This window comes from Falco rusticolus, chromosome 2 (assembly GCF_015220075.1).
Source record: "Falco rusticolus isolate bFalRus1 chromosome 2, bFalRus1.pri, whole genome shotgun sequence".
In the NCBI taxonomy this organism is placed as follows: Eukaryota; Metazoa; Chordata; class Aves; order Falconiformes; family Falconidae; genus Falco; species Falco rusticolus.
Window position 1 is genome coordinate 82715468 of NC_051188.1, and position 23675 is coordinate 82739142.

Consider the following 23675-nt stretch of genomic DNA (forward strand, 5'->3'; position numbering starts at 1 on the left):
GGTTAGATAGTATAATTTTATTTTATTTTCCAGCATGCCTAGGTAGCACCTTCTGTAAACTCAGCTGCCAAGGAAACTCTTAAAACATTTCAGTTGTTATTAAACTTAATTTTAGAGACAATTATCAAAGCGTGATTAACACATATAGCAGGGTGAGGGTCTAGTGTGCTTTTATTGGACAGCTAGAAGCCATTGCTTGTTTTTCCCAGATTACAAGGACTCTGGGTCTCAGTCATGCAGATGTGTTCCTGAACACCTTCATTCCCAGGAACCTGCTGGCTTTCCTCTGTGGGGTCTCTTGTGTATGCCTAAGTGTCTGCAGAATTTGGGCTATGGTACATAATGGTGTGACAGAGGGAAAGCACGACTTGCCTCAGGTGCACTGGCAGGTGAGGACAACAGGCAGAAGAGAAGCAAACCTCTCCGTGGGGCTGTGTGGGTCGAGGCAGATGTCCTCTTAGCTCAGCACTAGGGGAGCCAGAGCAGTAAAAGTTGTGCTTGTTCCCTAAACCAGCATAGCAGGCAGTCAGCCACTTTATCTCATTAGTAACACACACATTAATGCTCCTTTGAACTAAGGCAACGTGGAAAACACAAACTTCATGTGGGCACCAGGCTGCCAAACACACAGATAAAAGCTCTGCTCCTGCCCTCCCTGCCTGCACCCAGTGGACTGGGGCCCCTGGGAGTTTCAGAAATGCCCAGTTACCTCCTGATACTTGCTGCTGATATCATCTGCAAGGGATGTTCACTGTCTACTCTTCAGATATCTAGGGACTGTTTTATCCTGCCAGCTGTGCAGTGGGAGGCCTCCATGCATGTCCGTGGACGTAGCATGCGCAGAAGCTGCTGCAGCCTGCTTGGCAGGGCACTGGTGTCTCCGTTGAGAGTAGGGACCAAGCCGTGTGTCACCAAACTTAGCTGAAAAAAGGAGCAAAGGGAAAGGGGAATAAACACCCTTAAAAAGCTGTTCTTACCTGTGAGGAAACAGATGTAATACTTCTGACGCTACCTGTGCTATTCACAGCCTTGGTTTTGTTTGAAGTTTTTGGCTAGGTAAGTTGAGTAGCTATTCCCCTCCTGAAAAAAAACAAAAAGGTTAATCTCAAACTTCATTTCAGCTCTAGCCTCAAAATGTTGTCCTATGGCAGCATGTGAATGACCAAAGCTTTACTTCTTGTCACAGTACCAGAAAGGCGGGAGGATGGTAAAGTGAAAATCAGTTTCTGATTACTAAATGTTTTCCCTTCTACTTACCTGTTTTGACAATGGGTGGATTATGTCAGCTGAAAGGAGTCTGAAGATACGTCAGCATCTTACTTTTTTTCTGTCCAGCCAACTGTGTTGGCAAGTCAATTTATGAAGGCTAAATTATAAGCAGTAGACCAGAGATGGAAAAATCTTTATTAGATAAAATAGGCAATGCGGGGTACAGTTCTCTGCCTGAGAACTTATCTGATGGCAGGCTGACAGTATTCCTGCCTGGCGGAAATTATTAGTCTTTGAAAGGGGTATGTAGAGAAACACATTAAAAATGGCAGCACAAAAGGCATCTGTCTGCTCATCGGTTATCACAGGTAGCTAACACCGCGCTCTGTGACAGCTGTGGAGGAAACCACCCAGAGCTAGGGATGTGCCAGCCTTTAGGACAAATCACAGAGCATATCTGATGCCAGTGCCACATTCCTTATAGGCAGATGTGATGAATCATAGAACTAGGTATGCAGGGTGACACCGGCATAATTAGTTTTCAAAACTCTCGGAGGTCATGGAGTGTACATATACAGTTTTGTCCAATTAACTAAAACTAGTTTTGTACATTGCATGCCAGGGGTGTTTGTAAGGTTTTGGGGATAAAGACTGGAATGATCACTCTGGTTCAGCAGACTATTAGGCTTTGAAGCGCTGATTCAGCAAGGTACTTCAACACATGCAGAAATTTAAGCATTTGAGAAGTCCTGTTGTTGACAGTGGGACTACTTAGGTGCTTCAAGCTGAATAACTGCTTAAAGGTTTTGCTGAATATGACAACACTGAATAAATGTGGTACTGGTCTAGAGCTTTTAAATGTCATGTCAGGCAGAGCAAACACCATTAACGAACACCAGGTTCCTGTCAAAAGGGTACCCTGCTCCTCCAGGGTGAGGGAAATTTTGAAGTGGTGCTGCTGTGTGGGAGTGAAGTCAGATCTGACTGTAATTCACTGCACATTTACTTTTCCTTGCTGTAGAGACTGCCTCTCATCTCTTCTTTGGTAGCAGCTTTGTATTACTTCTCCTTACTAGAAACAAAACCCAAAAGAGTAGCACACAATCTAAGCTCAAATTCTTGCACTTCTTGCACAGCTTCATTCAAATGAGGGTCCATCAGCATGTCCAAGATGTATTGATCTGCTGCAGAACCTCAAAGGCTGCAAAATCCAATGACAATTCATTTTTTGTTTCAACAGATTGAGTCAGAAGCCGGGGAGGGGCAGGGGTGGAACATTTCCATGGTTGATATTGCATTCATGAATCCAGCCCTTTGTTCAGCTGGGGGCTCCACGCTGACAAATGCGCTGTTTCCTGAAAGCTGTAACACCTTTGTCACCCGGTGTCCAGGTGCAGGAAGTACAGAACAGACTGGGACAGCCTTTTCTAAAAAGGATTTTTTAAAAATAATTTTATGATTAAGAAAGCAACCCAAAATTTCAAGACATGCTTAAGATCAAAAGGACTCTGGCTCAAGAAAATATCAGAGTTGCTTTTCATCCCACAGCTAGCCATCTTTCTCCACTAATGAAGCCTGGTTGAATCAGCTATTATCTATCCTTTTTCATGGATGCTGCCTTGTTTTTCCTTTCTGAAATCTTCTTTATGGTCAATAAGTCTACTGCAAGCTACAGATTAGGTAGTTGTGTGTATTGAGATACACCATGTCAGCCTTCTCCTTGGCTGTGATCAACAGAAGCCTAGTTCCATGGCACTGGCAATTAGTCAAGAATGATGATACCTTGAATGCTGAGTTCTGACATATTGTTGCATTAGATTATTTTACCCTTGAATTGCCTCAAGACCCAAGCTAACACCCAGTCAGGCTATCAGTTTCATACAGCACTTCCCAGCTTCAGAATCAACAGGAGGTAAGCAGAGGGTGGTAGGGTCCCGTGGAATTTGACAGCTTAGCATTGAAGCACAGTGAAAACCTCTTCGAGCAGAAAAATGTGGGACTTAGCTTGCAATAAAAGTCACTTTTTCAGTGCAGCGTCAGAGCTCAAAAATCGAAGGAAAAATACTCAGGATTGACCTAGTCATTTTTTGAGCAAACAAAAGATTTCTTTGGGGTGTTTTAAATAAGAATGGAGATTAAAAACAAAAGACTAGATCACAAGTCTTAGACATTAGCTTAAGTACTGCTCATAAAACTATAGAGGAAAAGCTGTCCTTCTCTCTTCAGCTTAGTCTGATCATCCGCACTGCAGAAAGCCATTCATCTGACTGTTTCTGATTCAAACCCCATGAGCACTATCCATATCAGCCTACAGAGTACTGAGTCCATGTTAGAGCTCTCCAGCACTTGGACCAACAAGTGAGCGTCCTAATTACTGACTTATAACGTCCTTTTCTTTCTTCAGTTAAAATGGATATTCAAGTGGCTCTGCTGAGTGCAATAGCTCTGTCAGGACATGGAGAGCACATCCCTCTGGACTGCTTGGTGGTTAGGAGCTGCACCTGGCATGGAGAAGAGCCTGGTTATAATTTTTATTCCAAAATATGCAGATAAGGCTTGTATACCTAAGTGTCCCACCTCTTGGATTGTGCTTTATCCCTTGAACCACCATGGATCAAAGGCTACTCCCAAAAAAATAACAAGATGGCTTGAATATACCAAAATTTCAACATTCCCTCTTCATTCTTTTTAATTAGGTCATAACTATTTCTCAAATTCAACTTGAAATGGAAAATGGCTTCCTTTGATCTGAAACTCCATTGTTCTGCAAATACACTTTTTTTTTACAGAAAAAAACAGGCCTACAGAGAAGTAGCTAGGTATGTTTTTACAGCTGTACCTATTAAAGGACTCATTTACAGCCCAAGTAGGATCCAGCACTCAATGAAGTTGACACAAAGCCACTGAATTAAATGGGCCTTGGACAAGCCATGAAACTCCCTGCAGATAGCATACAACTGGATATCAGAAACAGAATATAGCCAATGTTTTATCATGGCAAATAAAATTAAAACCAAATATGTTCTTGTGTTTTGTCACACTACTGTTTTGTCACTTATCTTCTGACCAGCCTTAGAGGAACAGACTCTGTGTTAGGTGTCAGGAAGAGCTGGGCTGTAACTCCACTGCTGATACAGATGTGCTAGGCAGTAGTTATTTAACTGTCATGGCTAGTTGCGACAGTTACAACTTTCTTAAATACCTTCTGTGGAGGAAACTGCGCATGCAGTACTTCTCAGCAAGCAAAGATGCCACCACACAGGGAGGGAAAGGACAGTACCTCACAACAGTCAGAGGAGCACAGCTGGTAAGGAAGGGCTGAGGGCAACCTTCCACCAAGCAGAGAGACTGCCCTCCTGCTCTGCTCCCTGGGCACCCCCTTAGCCACCCTTGGTGGAAGGCGTGGCTGGATGCTTCTGCCAGACAGGGATTATGGAGGCCTTAGTTGTAGTTAAGAAGCTTCAGGATTTGGGGTGTTTTTTTCATTGCTTTGGGGTTTTTTAATTGTAGTGTACTCTGCAGCTGCTCCTGCACTTTGCTTCTCCACCTTTCAGTTGCATATCATACAGGACACTAATCCCTTGGGAGGCTGACAGGCCATCCTCAGTGACTCCTGCTACAGCAGTTATGAAGTAACTGCCCACAGCTTTCCACTGTGGCAGTCAGTTTAAGTCTTTGGCTGTTTCATGGAAGGAGTTGAGTTGTCTCTGTCCACATTGAAGTCTGAGATGAATGACCCTGGGAGGGGAAGGGACAGATGGGGATAATTTCTAGTGCTGACTGAGGTCCCCCATGACTCGCCTGTCAACAGTGAGTCTCACACCACCCTTGGAGAATACATGGAGCATTGCTGTTCTGGTCTTAACGGAAAAGAATGTTGCAGCAAAAGGGACCGGTATCACGATCAGGCCCAGACTCTGCAGTGCCTTGTTCCAGCTCCTGTCCCACCTCTGCTAGCAAGGGGCCATCTCCAGAGAAGACATGAGCACTTGGAGCATGCCTGGAATCCCCAGGCGTTTTACATGCCCACTGCACGTCAGGACTTAGGTCTATAGAAATAACAGGGACTCCTTTGTAAAAGGTAGGGGCCTTCAGCACTGCAGAATTGTGTCCCTGTCTGATCTCTGCTTATTTATCTAGCCTGTTTTGAAGGGGGGGTGGGGGCTGCACAAAAAGGAGGTTTCTGGACATATAGATTATGCCAGTATATAAGTCACTGGCTTTGCTAAGCAAAGACTCTCCCCTAAATCCCGTGCTGAATCTCTCATGCTGCCTGAGTCATCAGCTGTGTCACCCCTGAGGGATCTTCCCAGGCAAGGCAGTAAACCACCCAGCTGCTGAGCACCTTCTTGAAGGTATATTTGTTATTGTGCATTTCACATGAATTGCTCAACAGCACCTATTTCTCTCCATTCAGCAGAGACAGTTAGGAAATACTACATATTCTGAGCATACACTCAGGAGTTTGCAGTTTTCATGTCATGGCCCCATTTCGCTTAGGGCACAGGGCACCCTGGAGGCAGAACAAAGGGCATTTGTCCATTCGATCCAGTCTATTTTCCCTTCCTTAATCTCCAGGGATTTGTTCTTTTATTCCCCTCCTCTTCCATGGAAGATCATATGGTTTTTTCAGCGTGATGTTTTTCCAGTGTGAGGATGCTGTCAAGAATACTGTAGTAACTCATTCATGCAACTCTCCTGTCCTAAATCCTTCTTCCACTCATCAAGGAAGAAGAGAACAGAGCCAAGATGGCTCAGCAACATTCAGGCACCTGAACAAATTTTGAATGCATACACTGACCACTGTCCATTTTCTGCCTCAGAGTCATCTACGTCACTTATTTTTTCTTCTAGTAGGATGCCGGGATGTCATATGCCAACACGGCCGTTGTCATTTCGCTGGTCTTGCACAGATACGCTTCTGAGGTACTGTAAGAGTTAAATATTGGAAGCCCTACCTTACAGGACAGCCGGCTCCAGGGGGAGATGATGATCTGCTATGCATGCAGTTGCCATTAGATGTCCCTAGCCCCTTGGTCTTGGAAACGGAGGCAGTCAAGCATGACAGCTGGTCGTTGGTAGCAGAAGATGGAATTGGAAAGTGGTCGTTAATCCTTCTAGTTAGCAAGCAAGGGCTGATAAAAAGTGTCCAACTGCTTGGGAAGGAGCTCTTGGACCGCAAACTAAACTCCTTATAAATAAAGGTCCTCTCTGACCTCTGGTGGACTTGGACTTTCTAAAGGAAGCAGCCTAGTGCTCCAGTGGAAACAGAGGCAGTGGTGGAAAGCGTGTTGAGATCAGGATGCTCCGCGTGTTATAAACATGGGCCTACAGAATTTGCTTCTCAATTGTTGAGAAGGCTGCAGTTATTTTCCTCAGTTGATTTTGCTTATTTAAACAACGCAATAGATTTTCCCAGTGATTAATGGTGGGTTTTTTTTCAAAACAGTAAGGCTTACGTTTCCAAAAAGATTTACCAAGCCAAGCAAAGCTAAGCAAAGCCAAGTTTCTATTATCTTAGTTGGGGCTGGAGTAGACCTTTAATATGGATCAGTTTGCTATTTCCATTTTCTATATGAATAAAAAAACAGCCCAGAGCAAAATGAAATGACTTGCCATGGCCGCCATGCAAGTTAATGGCAGAACTGGAATTTAACTAAACATTCATCTGGTCAGTTTGTGTCTTTCTAATATTTTCATGCAGCAGTCACAGAAGAGAATGACATCTGTTCTTTGCTGTAGGCTCACTGAAAGTAATTAGAATGACAATGGGTGTTAAGACTAATGAAGGTCTCAAAAGTACATGGATAGAAAACCTGCAAAGTACTAATTACATTAGTTGTGATCAATTAGAGAAAACTTTCCCCTCCCCCTCTTCTCTGAGCGAAAGAGTCTTGGAGAACTTGACTCATGAACCGTGCCTGGTGCTCAGCGAAACCTCATGGGCCCGAAGCTAACTGGAAGAAACCAAGTAGCAAAACTAGACCAGCTGCAGATGTAAGAATGGCTCCACCACCTCAAAGCAGCAGTCTGTTTCCCCCAGAGCACCCAAAAGTAAAGGCCAGGGTGCAAGTCCATGGCAAAGGTCTGCTCCGTCCCAGAAGGCTGTCCTCCTCCTCCTCCTCTGCCTGCTGCTGGTGCCTGGCTGTGAGAACACTCACAGCGGTGCTGCCCCTGGGCACCCATATTGCATGTGCCTGTACCATTCTCCTGCGCACCCCGGCCCTTACTCACGCGATCGCTGCAGGCACTGGCAACCCTCCTAAGGACAGGACGCCCACAGGCAGGCTCAGGCTGGTCGTGCTGTGTTTAGCCGCATCAAACTTTAAATCACTAGCTGTGAACAGCTGCAGGGCCACATAAATCAATAATAATTTCAAATTTTTCTGATAGTTGCTGAACTTCTTGTAAAAAAGAGTTAATGATGACGATTGAAGCAAATTCTAACTGTTGGAGATTTATGGTCTACACGATGACCTTCCTTTGAAACAGTGTCAGTGTCATTCCCCTTGCTGGCTGGGTGCACACATGCATGCACACTGTCATGCAGCTCTCCCAGCCCATTTCTTTTCTGTTTCTATTTTTTCTCCATCCTGATTTATAAGGATGTGCCCTATCTCCATGTCTCAGGGAACACAGCGGACTTTCAGTAAACATACACAGTGCAATTCCTTTTTTCCCAAGGGTCAAAAGGAAAAGTCTCCTCCCCACAAGATAAACAACCCACCCACCCATTCCCGCAAGCAAATACGCAGGGGAAGAGATGACTGGCTTTGCATTGTGCCCTGTAGGTCTTCAGGCTGCTGCCTTCTGCTGAGGAGAGGTCCATTGGTGAGGACTGTGTCCTAAGAGTGCCATGCCATGGGTCACCCCAGGTAAGGCCTGGGACTCTCAGACCCAGCAGTGCCTGATGCCTGGCTTCTCCCTTACCCCTTGCCAGCGAGGCAGGCATTTTCCACCAGGGTGATTTAACACCCAAGGAGCCAGGCGTTGTGGACAGCATGACCTGATCTGGTTCCTGTTGAACTGGTACCAAATGATTTCTATGGCTGATGGCTGAAATGTCTTTCTAAACTAATAGCATGGCATGGTTTTGATTTAAAAAAAAAAATAAATCCATTGACCTAGGGACCTTGAAACTTGTCCAATTTGCCTTACAACCTGACCTCAAGACCATTAAAGTCAGTTTAAAGTCCCCCTTTGATTTCATCAAACTTTAGATTGGCCCTCAGCAAATGTTTCAATTAACCTTTGCCAGGTTCCATGTTTGTAATGAAATCTAAATTCATGTTAGTTTTGTGCAGATCGCATTTTTATAACAAATGTTCTTCACTGCCTTATTTTCAATAAAAAAATGTGTTCAGGGCCTACAGACCTTAGGGTACAGGGCCTTAGAAGATAAATGTGGCCACATGAGACCTACATTTTAGAAGGATGCCATAGTAGTGTCAAAACCATGGTGGTTATTTATTAGAAGGTCCCCAAATCACTTTTCACCACAGGACAATCTGCTTATCCCTTCACCGTCTGTACAGAAACAGTCCTGTTATTGGGGAGCAACACTGGGCTCCCTAACTTGGTTACCTGAGGAGGGAGGAAAGAATTACATCACAGTAAGAAAAGCCTATATGGCCAACATACAGGCAACGACACACTCATCCATGCTCAGCCACAGCAAGAAGAAACCACAGGAGAACCAGTTGCCACCAGTCAACTTGCAGAAGACAATTGTCTTCACAACCACTCTTAGGCTGCAACAAACGTGAGGTCATTCATGTTGGTGTAGACCTCTCTCTTGTCTTCCACAGAGGCTGCAGAGATCTCAAATTATCCCACATACGCCACCATGTAAATTAGCAGGGACAGTTGCCATGGATCAGCAGGCACCTGATAATTTCTTACCGAGCAGTTAAGTTCTTCATGTGTTCAAACCTGCAATCTCCCTTGGGACTGAAAGGTGCTTTACAATGTTTTGGAGTGTGCCAGGCCTTCTGCCTAGCACTCAAATGCTGTTTACCTCTTTTTAACTCCCTTTTATTGTTATTTATTTTTAAGAGTATGGTCAGAATTGCAGTTCCTGATGCCTTTTATTAACTGGCAATTTTTGTTATTCACCTGCTGATTGGAGTGATTATTTCAGAATATCCTTAGCACTTGTCCCACTCTTCACTCCAGTTTGAAGCCTATTGTTTTTGGGGCTGCTCATTTCTGGAACAGGTCTGTGCTTGGGAGTATCTCCAAGTAGGGATAAATCACTTTCAGATGGGCTGTGAAAATTCTTCCTTCAAAACACTAATATTAGTCAGGCTCCAGCCCTTATCTTTTATATTGCAGATGCTTGTCTCCCTCATCCCACCAGAAATGTTTAAAACTAAACCAGAACCAAGAGAGCCTAAATTAGCTTTCAAGGACACAAGCTCTACATCATACTCACTTCCATTCAATTTTGTTTACGTTCTCAACAGTGTTGGCTCGACAATATCCCTGATTCCTGTCCAGTGCTTACTCAAGATCAGTCTCCAAAGCACATCTGATGACAAGTTGGGTTTCCCATTTGTATCCCACAAAGGGCCATGATGAGAAGGTGGTAACCGGCTTTGATGTCTTCTAGAATAAAACCTTGCACAAGCAGAAGCCACAGGACATGCCAGCCTCACCATATCTGAACAGAAAGTCAGGCTGGATAGCACACGGCATATGGGAAACCTGGAGATGTTGATTTAGTGCAAGTCTAGCTTCCACAGCAACCAGCAGCAGTGTCACATCCTTGGGGTATATTATCCCAAGGAATCTTCTGCTGATGTGATGCTCAGACCTTACTATCACACAGGAGTCTTCTGAGAGTTAAAGCAGTGTGGCACTCCAGTTGACATTGTCACCCTTCTGTTTTGTGTGCCATTTCAGTCCTGTGTGCTGTGTCCAGTGTGGGTTTCCACAGAATTAATAGTACATGCTAATAGTTAAATGATGATGGTCTGCATGTTCTGCAGAAGGATGACTGAACACATTGGAGTCTCTTATTGAGCTGCAGTTTGGATGCTTTTCTGATAGTCAACTGCATATCCTGAATTAACACAGATAAGCTCAGCTGAATTATAATTCCTTTCACACAGGGTTTAAAGCCCCATTTCTTGAGGAGCTAGACAAATGTGTACCAAAAATCCAAGTCTTATCCCAAAGTATAAGCTATCTTGGCTAGTATCACACTGCAAAAGACAGATTTAGGAAATGTATGGTATTATTTACAAACTCCAAAATATTGTGTTGTGTTAGAGAAGTTCTTCCAAGAAAAGAATGGACTTGACATAAGACAAATCCTTATGTCTGACTCAGGGTGGTTAAAACAACAACAAAAAACCCCTATAAAGCAATAATTAGAAGGACAAGCAGGAACAGAGAGCACAAGTAAACGCAAAACATACAGAGCCTTGGAAAATACAAGAGAGCAGAAAAAGCCTATAAATACTTATGTCAATAAAGCAAGCCACTGGCCCTCATTTAATTAGCAATTTTTATTAACAGTGGTTTGTTGACTCTTGTAATGTTTACCTAGGGCCTGCATAAAAAGCATTACAATCAGGAGATAGTGGCATTTTAATCCCTCTGTTCCCGGTGTGGAAATGAAAGCGCTAAACTGGTCATTTGTGTCCATCAATAGACGAGGAGCACAGAGATCACTAGTCTTTGTATTTTCTTTGGTGGGCAGGATGCAGCCGCGTATACCCATGGACCTAGCTGAGCTGCAGTTCGCAGAGAGGCAGGAGGTAAAATGACTTTGGCTGATGTTGTTTCATCTGTTGCACATGGATTCATAAGACCACAGCTAGAAAAGCAACTGCCGGTTCACAAATACTCCTCTTCCCACTGGTGGTGTATCAGGATGTGAGCCCAAGGTCACTTTTTTTTTTTTCAGTATTTTAACTCAAAACCCAGTAATTTGAAATCGAAAGTCTAGTCTACATCTAAAATGTAGAATTCCATTCCAGCAAAGCAAATTCACTGGAGATTTTGGGTTGGAGGTGGGGGGCAGGACCCACCTCACCAGTTTATTTACCACAGTGCTGAGTACTGGAGTTATCCTCCTCTCTCTGTTAGCAAAACAGGAAACAAGGCAGTCTTTGATTTTTCTTAGGGTTTTTTTTCCCTCCAGAAGATCCTCTCTAGAATTCAGAAAACATTGCTCTGTGCCCCATTTCTGCTTCCCTGAGGTCAAGCAGAGACTAAGCTAGATCTAGAAATGGCTTAAAAGGATCAAAATGAAGTGTTAGTTAGGGCTGTTTATCATAGAACGGTTTGGGTTGGAAGTGACCTTAAAAACCATCTAGTTCCACCCCGCTGCCATGGGCAGGGACACCTTCCACCAGACCAGGTTGCTGACAGCCCCATCCAGCCTGGCCTTGAGCACTGCCAGGGATGGGGCACCCACAGCTGCTCTGGGCAGCCTGTGCCAGTGTCTCACCACCCTCACAGTGAAGAATATTTTCCCTATACCTAATCTACATCTACCCTCTTCCAGTTTAAAGCCACCTCCCCTTGTCCTGTCACTACATGCCCTTGTACAAAGTCCCTCCCCAGCTTTCCTGTAGCCCCTTCAGGCACTGGGAGGCTGCTGTGAGGTGTCCCCGGAGCCCTCTCTTCTCCAGGCTGAACAACCCCACCTCTCTCAGCCTGTCTTCATAAGAGAGTTGCTGCAGCCCTCTGATCACCTTCCTGGCCCTCCTCTGGACTTGCTCCAACAGGTCCATGTCCTTAAGAGTGACCCTAAAGAATCAGTGCTGAAGCCTGCTGGACCATCTCCACTCTTCCTTGCTGCCCTGTGCCTGTCCAGAAAAGCCTGCGCTGCCAGGGGCAGCTCCCTGCTGGGGACACTGGCGCTAGGGACAGAGAAGGCTTCCCCTACATCCCCACTGTTCCACGTGAGCCCTGTAGGAGAAGCCAGCAGGAGCAACGTGGCTGGCTGGTGTAGGTAGGGGCCAGGATATTGTCTGCAAACCTGGCCTAGACCCATCAGTGGGTTGTCCCCATCGCTGCTGGACCTGCAGCCCGCTGCATGGACTCGAGGTATTTGTGCAGGGAAGGCTGGGGTAGCAGGAACGCAACCTGCCTAGGTTACATTACATACAACCCCTAATTAGTCAGATATTTCCAAGTCAGACGCCGGTGACTAAATGGGTGTGGACTGAAATCCTCTTCCCAGTAGTCGGCCAGGCTCCAAGGAGGCTGGCGTGCAGCCGTGACAGGGTAAGGCAGCCGGGCAGCCGACTGACACATCGTGGGGTGTCTCTTGTGCCTGCTCCGTCCCTGCTCGCTCTGTCACCCCACAGCATGCAGAGGTCGGGCTTTCCAGCCGAGTCCAGCCAGGACACCCCAGCATCTGCTGGGCTGGGGCCATCGGCAGAAGCAGAGCAGCTGCTGGCCTCACCTGGGGACACGCTCACAGCCCAGCGTGCCCTCAGCCCACCCTGAGCAGGCATGCATCCTGCCCCTCTACACAAGGTCACCCTCCGGTTGATGCAGACACCTTTCTGCTTCCTCAAGTAGCAAAACTAACAACTATCCCACCTCAGCTGCTGCATCTGGCAGTAAAAAAAAAAAAACACCTGAACTTTTTAACTTTTTTTCCAGCTTACATTTTCCTCAAAAATGAAGGAGGCTGAGCTGCACCATGCTGCCAAAGCAGGCATCAGGATCTCTGGCTTTCTGCCTCTGTGGCTGCGCAGGGTGTGAAGCATACCTGAGGGCTGATGGCATTAATGACCTTTATCTCCAGGAGAGGAGAGGAGGGATAACTCACAAGTGGCTTTAATGGGTGAACATAAATATAACGGGAGACTCGCAATCACATAATTATCTATCTAATCCATCCATCTGTTGTACACACACTGTATTGATTGCACACACACACACACACATAACATATATCTGCAATATGTATATATATTTGCAAAACACTTAACAAATCATCCACAGACTGGAAGATTTATCCTACTTGTCACGACTGTTAAGGCTGCCATTATAGCTATTCTTTTCCAGCGTGCCTTTCTTCAGTGTGGCACTTTTATTCTGGCATTTAAACATTGTGTTTCAGCAAAGTTTGAAAGGAAAAATATGAAGAGATCTTGTTCAACCACTTTTAGGTTCAGTAAAAATGAAAAATTACTTTCCCCACATTTTTGTGTTAATAACAAACTCCTCTACTCAGCCTGACTGATGATGAGACAATTTACCTGGGAGGCATTGCAATTCTCTCAGCAAAACAAAGCAAGAAACTTTGGTAACTCTCCTTGGTCCTCACTGCCTCAGGGGAAGGGAAGGGGGAAAAAAAGCAAATAAGAATTATCTCCTTCCCAGGGAAGGTGGGGGAAGGGGGAAAGTATGCAGAAGAAAAAAACCCTACCTTTATATGTGGGTCTCTCAGCATTATTTGTGAATATTTGCCATGACTGAAGCTTTTTCCTTCTTTCTTCTTAATAAGAAAAAATGTGGGGAGGGGTTTTGTCTTGTTCCTTTATAAGAAGTGAGCTGCTTCATTGCAGACAAGGATGCCATTGCTCTGCTAATCCAGCACTGCAGAGCAGCATTTCCAGACAAACAGGAGAGCTGTGAGGGTATGATGACACTTACCCAAGGCATGACCCACACAACAGCATTCAGCTGCTCCCTCAATAACTCTCCTCAAGAAATAAACAGGATTTTTGACCCCATTCTCTCCCTCTGGCACAAACAAGCAACAAAATAAAGGCCCTAAACTCAAAATTTGAGGTCACATAGTTTTAAAAAGTTAGGCTATATATAAAATGAAAGAAACACTATTGCATTGTATTTTGCTTCTGTTATCAATGAAATGTGTGGAGGTAGGGAAGCTTTTAAAGGCATACAGCACCTGTGGGGTGCTGCTCTCTGCCCTACCTTGTGCAGGAGCTCAGAGGGATGCTCAGGCAGTCTGGCTGAAGAGCTTCAGATACAAAAGGTGTAAATGAACACACCTGAAAGCACTACAGGTGTGCCCATGGCCAAGATAACGTTGTCCTAGAGCCTTAACTCTTGCGCTTTCTGGCTTAAAGCTTGCAAGTTAATAGCATGGACCTAACAACCCTATTATCATAGTGTTTGGCAGGGCAGGGCAAGGAAGAGAAGGGAAGGAAAGGAAAATGAAGAAAAGTAAAGGAAGCAGGAAAGAGGGCTCAATGAATGGTAAGAGTAAATAGGCTTTATTACAAAAGGATATGAAAGCCACCTGCACATGGAGCCAAGGTATGGAGTGCTTCTGAAACCAGTCTTGGCCTAAACACCCCAAAACCCTGTGGGTGGCAGCACACCCAGGAAAGCAGAACTCTGATGTGTAACCACAGCCCACTGTGCTCTGGCAGCAGCACGGGGCTGGCACCCTTAGCAGTGGCCTCTGCAGTGGAGGTGAGGTTAGCTACCATGGGGCTCTTTTGTTGAAGACAAATCTGACTTTTTTTGTTCTGTAACAGACCCTGACCCTCATCCTCCATTTGCCACAACACCCCTCTCCTGTAGCCAAAAGCCAGATAAGCCAAGGCAATACCTGTAAGGCAGGAGCTGTTGAGCCGAAGTTCGCTGAGGCTGAGCAGATATTTCTGAGTGGGATCACTGCATGCATGTCTTGCACTTGTACTCCTCTCTCTGCAGCTGTGGCCAGCTGCTGGTGGAGACAAGACGGCATGGCAGAATAGACTAGACTAGACTGGAATATTTCAGTTGGAATGGACCTACAATGATCATTTAATGCCTGACCAATTCAGATGGATCTTTGATCTGTCCTGACACAATGGGTCTTGTTTTCTTCTAAGTCACTCTCTGTTTAGGCATATTATGGCACAGAAGGTGCCTGCCCATTGTTTTTTAATTCCATTTGAAAGCTGTGAAATTTCCTAAACGCTTACCTGGGAAAAACACAGCGATGGTACGTACCACTGCAGCCCCATGTGCCAGGAAGCTGCCTGCATGGCTGTGTTGGTGGAGATCAGTGACCAGGAGGCTGGACTTCATGCCAGGCTGCAGGTGCTGGGAGCAAGGGTGGGGAAGAAGAGGTCTGGGGGCTTTGAAGGCAGTGTGATATTGGTGCAGAAGCTATGTGAGAGGTGAAGGTGGATTGGTAGTGAATTCAGGCTTTGCTGGCGATTGCTAGATTTTGAAGGATTGTCCTGATAAGAAAGGTGTTCCTGTAAGCAGGAACAGCTTGGATATTTTTTCAATTTTTTTTTATAATTGGACTTTCCTGGGTAAGGTATATGTCCATCTTTCTGAGGTGTAAATTAGTCTCAGCTGATGATTTAGACCCACTGATGGTCCATTCACATATCCTTTTGTTCCTTACTAACTTGTTTATGGCTTGAGTTATATTTTCCCCCAGAGCTCCCGATGAGGCCTGGCAGGCTGTGGGATTTGCTGGAATACAGCCATTTCTCAGGCAGCCACAGCCAGAGGCTGAAGGCCCTGTGCCGAAACACCATAGCCGAGGTGTGATGATCACACAGTTTAGCATGGGTGGATGGGATGGAGTCTGGTCCTGGGGCTGGAATGGGCTGGGATAGTGGGAAGGAGGGCCAGAACTGGTCCCACCTGTGATGCTGCGTGCTGTAGCCATGACACTCCAGGGTTAGAGGCAGCTGCCCCAAAAGCTGGCATCACCTGGTTGTCTCTGCCACAACAGCAGCGGCATCGAGGAGAGTGCAAGTCTCTTCACGCCACTTGGCTACTGAACCACAGCCCTCTTCTGAAACGGCACTCCCTCCCCGCCGGGGCTGCGGGGGGCTGGTCAGCCCTGCCAGCCCTGCCAGCCCAGGCACCACGCAGCAGCAGCTCCCGAGGGGCAACAGCCACCAGGGATGGAGCAGGGAGAGGCAGGAGCTGGGGAGACAAAGCAGCACCTCCCGGTTCTGGGGCTCCCTGCTGCACAGGCAGCAAGGTCCCTGGGCATGCAGGAGCCTGGTACCAGCAGCCCCCCTCCCTGGCTGCAGGATTCAGGACTGCCCAGCAGCCCGTCTTGCATGCCTTGGTGCTGGCCACGTACATAATCCCAAGGCAAGAGCCGCGCTTGAACTGCATGTGAACCGTAAATCCCCGCTCCTAAGGCTGAGGGCAGTTCCCGCTGGCACGCCTGCTGCGGCGGCTCAGCCTGGTCCCAAGCACTGCCGCCCAGAGCAGCCGTCTCATTTAAATTGCTTTATAAATGGGCCAAGGAACTCTGGCTCCAGCCTTCATCTCAGTAATAAATACACAATAAAGCAGCCTCCGTGGCTGAGGGAGGCCAAACGATTAACACTTCCAAAACAGGGAGGATGCTCTTACTGAAAAAAAGGTCGGCTTTTGTACTGGTTTAGCCCTTTTCTGCCCCTTCTAAGGATCCCTCCTGGAGGAGATGAAGTAGACGCTATGTTTAGCCAGCTGTATACCCAGATGGTCACAACACTTATGATCACCATCCCCTAGGAATACTTGTATTAAGTCTTCTTCGGATTTCATACTCTTGGGATTTAAAACAAACAAACAAACAAAAACAAACAAACAAACAAAACCCCAAACTCTCTAGAATTAATGGTTTAGCACTTCTGCATTTGATTACTGTATTAAGAAAGAAGCCAGGACCCAACAGGTTTTTGTAGCCACCTCCAAACATGAGACGTCACACAGAACTATGACTTCTTAATGAAAAGCTGCAAAGTATATAATTGAGAATGAGGTAGAACATGCTGACATGCCAGAATGGACATTTGAACCCTGTTATACCAGTATGTCCACATGGGTTAAAGTCTATACTCACCAGTCAGGCAAGAAGCTCTTCTTGCACGGACAAGAAGAGTCAGTGAACAGTTTTCAGCCTCCTGTTAAGCTGTGCACATGGGAATAAATGTATGCTCTATTTGGCTTGCAAATTTTACATCACCTATTGCATTTCCACTCACTGCTTTCTTTGGGGAGAAAGAAAAGAAAGCAAGGAAAGAAAAGAAAGCAACAAACAAGAGAAATCAATGAACCATGGCAGAGCACTCTGCTGCACACACACTTCACACCTGCCTTGGGAGAAGGCAGGGAAAGGCGGGGGGGATGAGGGGATGAATGAAGGCAATGACACACACCTCAGTTAAGGAATGTGCTGGGAGACAAGAGCAATGACAGTAACGTAAAAACTCTTCAAGGAAACCATTTGGAGGGGTATGTAAGTTTTAAAAGTAAACTTGCACTTTCCTGGTACATCCCAGTGGAGGATCGTGAAGTGCTTGGCAAGCGATGTAAACCTGCAGCGCTGCCCTGCCATTACCAAACTCCTGTCTGATGATGTGCCCATTTTACAGGGACACTGAGGCACAGAGAGGTTATCCAGTTTTTGCAAGGAGAAATTAACTTACATTAGAGAAAGATAGATAACACCTGTAATTGCAGAGATTTGACCTTGATGGTCAGGAGGCTCTTGCCCTAAGACTTACATTTCTACTTATTATTGCAGTGTTGGAAAAGACAAGAATAGACCAACAAAGGATCTGCAAAACATCCACCCCACACACCAGGTTCACCAGCAGCTCCCTGCAACCCATTACAAACTGTAGTAAATGATCTGCAGCCGTAAGTGTTATATTCCATAAAAAGAAGCTGGAAAGGGCATGACTGGTGGTCTGGGTCCTTGTGGTGGCAAGGAATGTACAAAATGGCTGAAACAGAAATGAAGACTGCTACCAGCATAGTGCCTGGTCCAGTGAGGTCTGAGTACTGCAAGTAAAGCTTTCCAGAGGTGTCCTGCATGGAGAGCATGGGGAATTAAATCCGTGCTTCCCCAAAGCTATAGCAGCCCACACAACACACCACAGGCAAAACCAGCTGTTCCTGGCCTGGGCCAGTGTCAGAAAAAAGGGAGCATTGCTCTCCACCTCATGTTTGGTAGTTGCTACAGGACTGCTTGAGCTTGGGTGCAACCGTCCCTCAGCCCCAAAAGGCTGCTCTGGCAGCTGGGAACAACAAGGCTGCAGCAATGTCCTGGCCGTGGCCGTTATTCCCTGCCATGGCCCTTGTTGGGACGCCACAGGGGGCTTGGGAGAGTATAAGCATGTGATTCCTGCACAGCCGCTCCGTTGTCACCTGCCTGGTGAAAAGGCTTCACTGCTGCTCTCTGCTCCTGCAGCGCTGCAGGGAGCCACAGCAAACCAATAACCGAGGCCCCTGGCGTTATCCTCCTACCACACACAGGATTCCTGTCTCTAAAATGGAGCAGGGATGAGATTAGCATCTTCTCCCTCCCTTGCTATGCCAGCTTTTGACAAAACAGGGAGATGGGGGAGCAGAAAATGGTGTGCAGGTAGAGCTGTAAGTTTTGATAGAAATTGTCATCAGCCTGATAGCAGAAGCGTCGGGTGGGGACAAGGTGGCTGTGACCTGCTGCGAGCCACTGGCTGGAGGAGGGGGTGGCAGAGGAGCACAACACAGTGCAAAGGGGCTTTAGCTCAGCACAGCCCGCAGAGCAAATGGGGATAACAAACCTCTGCCTCTGCCTGCACCCCAACATTGTAACACATAAACCCCTACAAACCCGTGTCATGTGGCTGATCCTACTGAAATCACTTCCGCAGCCTGCAGTATCAGGCACGTACTTTAAGCCCATTTAATGTATCATTCAGTAACAAATTAGGTAATTTTTACTTGTCTTTTAGAAGACACATTTTTTCATTATATATGCACCAAGTAGAGGCTAAAGATCCAGAAACTACGGCTATGGAGTTTTGGCGTTCCCTCTCATCAGTTTGGTTAATTGCTCATTTCATTTACTAGCTGGGCTTTAACTTTCCTATGGATCACTTGGCTCTTGAAATTCCGTAAGTACTGAAAGTCAGCAAATTTTGGAAAGTGTTCTCTGGAGGAAAGTCCTGGAACTCTTACAACAGGCATAATTTTCATTTGTGCAGGTTTAGTGCTCTCACAGAATAAATAAGCATTAACTATCCCACAACTGCGCCAAAATGCAGTGGGTTTGTAGCCTGCCGTGTGTTGTGCTAGAAGGCTAAGCATTTTACCTTGTAGGCTAAATGCCTCCGTGAACAGAAATTGCAATCGTTACTCAGGAGATACTTTCCAGCTGAAACCTCACCCAAGAATAGCTATGTCTGAATTTAATACGCGTAATACCAAGACAGTGGTATTTGCATTTAAACGCTAACTTTTGTGCAAGGGGAATCATAAGGGACAAAGGTAAATTTTTGATTAACCTTTCTAGCCACTGGGTGCCACTAGTGATTTGTTAGGATAACAGAATAGCAGCAATCTTGCAACTTCAGGGGAGCAATTCACATGTAAACCATTGCAATAAACTATTAATACACAAGAAGTTCACCCTCAACCTCTTCAATTTATTTAAAAAGCATCCAGCCTGCATGTCTCTGATTTCCCTCTATTCTAATTCTCAGTGACTGTATTTCAGTGTCAGGGTATCGTTTAAGGTGCTGATTTACAGGCTGTGTACCTTAGAAAGCCTGATGAAGCAAGCAAAGCTCTCAAGCTCATGCTTCCCTTCACAGCAACTGAGTAGTGCCTTTGTAATCAGTGAAACTGCTCACATGCTTACAGCTAAGCATATATTTGACTGGATTAGTGCATAAAGTGACTGGAACTGAAGACATGGTCAGCAAAGAAGCCCTCCAAGCTATTGCCTTTGCTGCTGGTAATCTTCCCCAGATTCATCTTTTGCAATGCAGCTGCAGTTCTGTGCCCTCACATAAGACACACAGAACTACTGTTACTAATTCCTAGCAGGGGACAGGACCAGACCCCCGGTTTTAATGGTCTGCTTTTCATCTTTGTAACCCCCATCCCATCTCTCACTCTGCTTTTCACTTCAAAATTTCCTCACCTGCCTCCCCCTCCTCTGTCCTTATTGTTCTGATGTTCCCTGCCATGATTTCTCCAAAGGCAGGATGGCGAAGCGGTTCAGCTCAAACGCTCCGTTTCCACAAACAGGCATATACAGATTGAAGTATGCATACAAGTTTACACTACACCTGAAAACATACAGGGAAAAATAAACCGCTGGGATCTAATTGAATGCTGTACCTACAGAGAGGTCTCCACTGTTTTGTTTTTTTTAATTCCATTTAAATTATTTAAATTAAATTAATTACTTTAAATTCTGTGTAGAGACAAGTCTGAAATAGCCAGGAATCTGCAGGTACACATTAAACCCCTACAAGCCAGGTTTAAATCGAAGCTGGACCCTTGAGTAAGAACCCTGACAGAGGAACAGGTTGCTGAGGGGAGTAATGAGTTACCACGTGTCAGCTGCATCAGGATAATTTGCTGGTTGCAAATGCCCTTAGCCAGTGGTACCTGCAGTGACTACGATGCACCCCCTGCGTCTGCCAGCCCTGCTTCTCACATCTCCAGGGTGACAGCAGGCATGCAGGCATTGTATTAGACTGGCTGATGTCCTGTAGATCCACCCGCCAGTACATCTTGTGATAAAAGCGCCCACAGACCCCCGTTCACCTTCTTCCTTTCATCCAGTGCCAGGCATATCTGAAGTCCACGGATGGCTCTGCTCACCCTTCCTGCGGCCCCCCTCCCCTTCCCACTGCTGCTCCAGCCGCAGGGGCTGGCTGCTCCCACGCTCCCATTTGTATGTCACTCACGCGGCTCTCCCACTTAGAGCTGTCTTCTGTTTCCTGCTGCCAAGAACCATCTCTATTTGAGACTCTCTTTCAAACCCATGATTACCAGAAGCCTTCCTCTCATCTCATCTCCCTTCAGCTCTTCCTTACTATTCGCTTCTTGGTCCACATTTTATTTTTGCCTGCGAGTGCATGCTGTGGGGCAGGGAAGCCCCATATGTGCTCACTGCATTGCAGAAGTGATGTGACAGCACACTCCTCACCACACAGAAGTGGCCTGGAGAAAAGGGAACCTTGTCATCTGAAGACAGGCAGGACAGCACCGTGACAAGTTTTTATTATCCCTGATTCTGCAGTCAGGAATACTCCCATGTCTTCTTCCCACTGGTGAGACAGCCTCCTCAGGGAGGAGAGGAGAACAGGAGCAGGGGTGTCACACAGCTGCCTGTGTCTCTGCTGATCTATGGGGCCACCTTCTAGCATAGGTTGGGGACCAGGCTCAGAGCAGTTTGGTGTGGCAGGCTACAGAGGAGCATACTGACAGGAAGCTGTGGGTGCAGAGACTGCACAACCAAGCCAAAAAGTTTAAACCAGAGTTTCATTTTCAAGTAGCTGTGCTGGGTAAGTGGGGCGAGGACGCAGATGCGGAGCATGCATGGCTAAGGTCAAGTCCATGGGTCATGTTCAACTGCTTATACTCAGCAGGACCCCTTTTTTAATTAATTAAGGTTTTTCTCCTTCAGACATTTAAAAATTACCCAAACGGTTCCTCCAAGCTACAGGTTTCACACGAGAGAAGGGTTTGCAAGAAATCACCATTTAATTAAATAAACATCTCTTTGGCCGATGACCCTTCTCCAAACTTGGAACCTCCTTGCCATCATTAGAGCCCCACATAAACTGTAGCAGTTAGCAGTCTGCTTCGGGATTACAGTGTTCCTAGCAAGAGAAATTGCTCCTGAGATCATTTAACCTCCCCGGGGAGATGACAGGAAGGAATTAATCTTCCGCTGCTAATCCGCCCTGTGCTGCTGGATCAAAAATTGGCATCGATGGGGGTGCCTGCGTAGGGGAGCCTGCAGTGGCATTTAGCATTCATATATACTCCCTCCCACCTCCTCCCCAAGCACAGCTGAGGAATCAGGGGGCAGCTATTTCAGGAAGTCTACGTAACGTACTATTAAACCATTTGTACTGGCTGGGAAGGAGGTTTGGTTTCTGGCGTTACTCTCCGGTCCTATCTATGTCAGCAAGGTGAATGCTACTGAAAAGCTTTCACTTCAGTCCCAGGAATCAGACTCCTCATTAGTTTTGCTGCTATTTGCCATCTTTTTTTAAAAAAAATTTCTGTTTATTAGTGGTTTATATATATTACTCACCAATGCCCAGATATATCTGTGTTTTTTTCCCTAGAGTGCTTGGAAGAAATAAAATGCACGACCCTATGCCCAATGAGAGCGTGTGTATCAGAAGCACCTCTGCAGCTGTCTTGGAAATATCCCTTTTTTTTTTTTTTCCTGGTGAGCACAGTAGATCCAAGGAACAATTCAGTATATTTGTGAACAATCTGCAAGCAGAGAGGCGGTTCCAGATTATAGTGCTGAGGTGAGACCAGTCCTGGAACAGGGACAATACCTTGGGATACAGCACCCAACCATACAGCATGAATAGCAAGTAGCAAATGCCCTTAGCGACTGGCTTGTGGAAAAAAATTAATTTGCTAAAGAGCATTGGTATTAAGTCGCCTTGAAGAGTTGTAAATCACAAAGGGAAACCTGCTCCTGCAGTCTGTGAACAGGGACAGACTATTACAGTGGATCAGACTATTACTAGCTAGTATGAACTTAATAGGAAGAGCTCAGAAAATAGTAGGCTCATCCAGAGGCAAAGCTCCTGCTGAAGTTGGCAGAGGCAGGATGGGACCCAACAGGCAGATTTTCCACTGTAGAGGACAGCTGCCCATTTCCTCCTCTCCAGCACTCCAGTTTTCAACCCAGGTCCAGCTGCCTCAGTTGGAACCTTGGCTCCCAGAGCTCCAGCCTCCCCAGGCAGTGGGACTGAGGGGTGGGAGCAGGGTGCCCAGCCCAGGCCCTGTCCCTGGCACGGAAGACGCTGTGGATAGGTAAGCCAAGCCCAGAGCAGGACAAAGCTGCAAGTGCTCTCAGGAAGGCTCTCACCAGCTGGAGGAGGGGGCTGCCCAGTGTGGGAGCAAAGTCAGTCCCTTCTATTGCTAAAACCAACCCGGACACAGGTGCTTTTTGCCCTGACTGATTCAAACACTTGCACAGAGCAGGTTTTCTTTTCACTAGCACACTACCACGTGGGATTCGCAACAAGGAGGTATGAGGGATAACAGCCCATCTCTCACACTCGACAGAGCCTGCAGGCTTCTCTTGCTGCTTTCAAGTTTCCCCTGCATTAATCCCCACAATAACACACAATCACCAGGAAAACCTTGGGAAATAGGGGGCAGGGGGATGTGGATACTTTTCAGAGAGAAAGGTATAAAAGGAAGCAAAGAACATCACAGTGGAAAAACATAGGTTGTCTGCTATTCCATTTTTTTGTTGAATGGTGCTGAGAAGAGAAAACGATCTTTCTGTACCTGTCAGGAAAGGAAGAAACATGTTCCACTTCTCTCTCCAAAAAAAAAAAAAAAAAAAAAAAAAGTCCAGTGAAACAAAAGGGATATTATTTCTCTGACTTAGAGAAGCAAAGCAGTCTTCAGGGGTCTGTGAAGGTTTGTGAAGGTGCCCTTGCAGTTATTGTCCTAAACACTGAAGAAAGCTTGTTTCCCAAATGTGAAGGGTGGCACAGATGACTCCTTCAAGATGCTTGTCAGTTCTTGGG

At 46.1% G+C, this 23675-nt stretch overlaps 1 long non-coding RNA gene across 1 annotated transcript in view; it reads left to right on the forward strand.

Moving 5' to 3' along the window:
• Window positions 1-23284, forward strand: part of LOC119143394 — a 67138-nt gene extending 43854 nt beyond the window's left edge. Inside the window, exon 4 of the long non-coding RNA XR_005102693.1 lies at window positions 22239-23284. This is a non-coding gene — a long non-coding RNA (uncharacterized LOC119143394). The remainder of the gene's footprint in view (window positions 1-22238) is intronic.
• The last annotated feature ends 391 nt before the right edge of the window (window positions 23285-23675 follow it).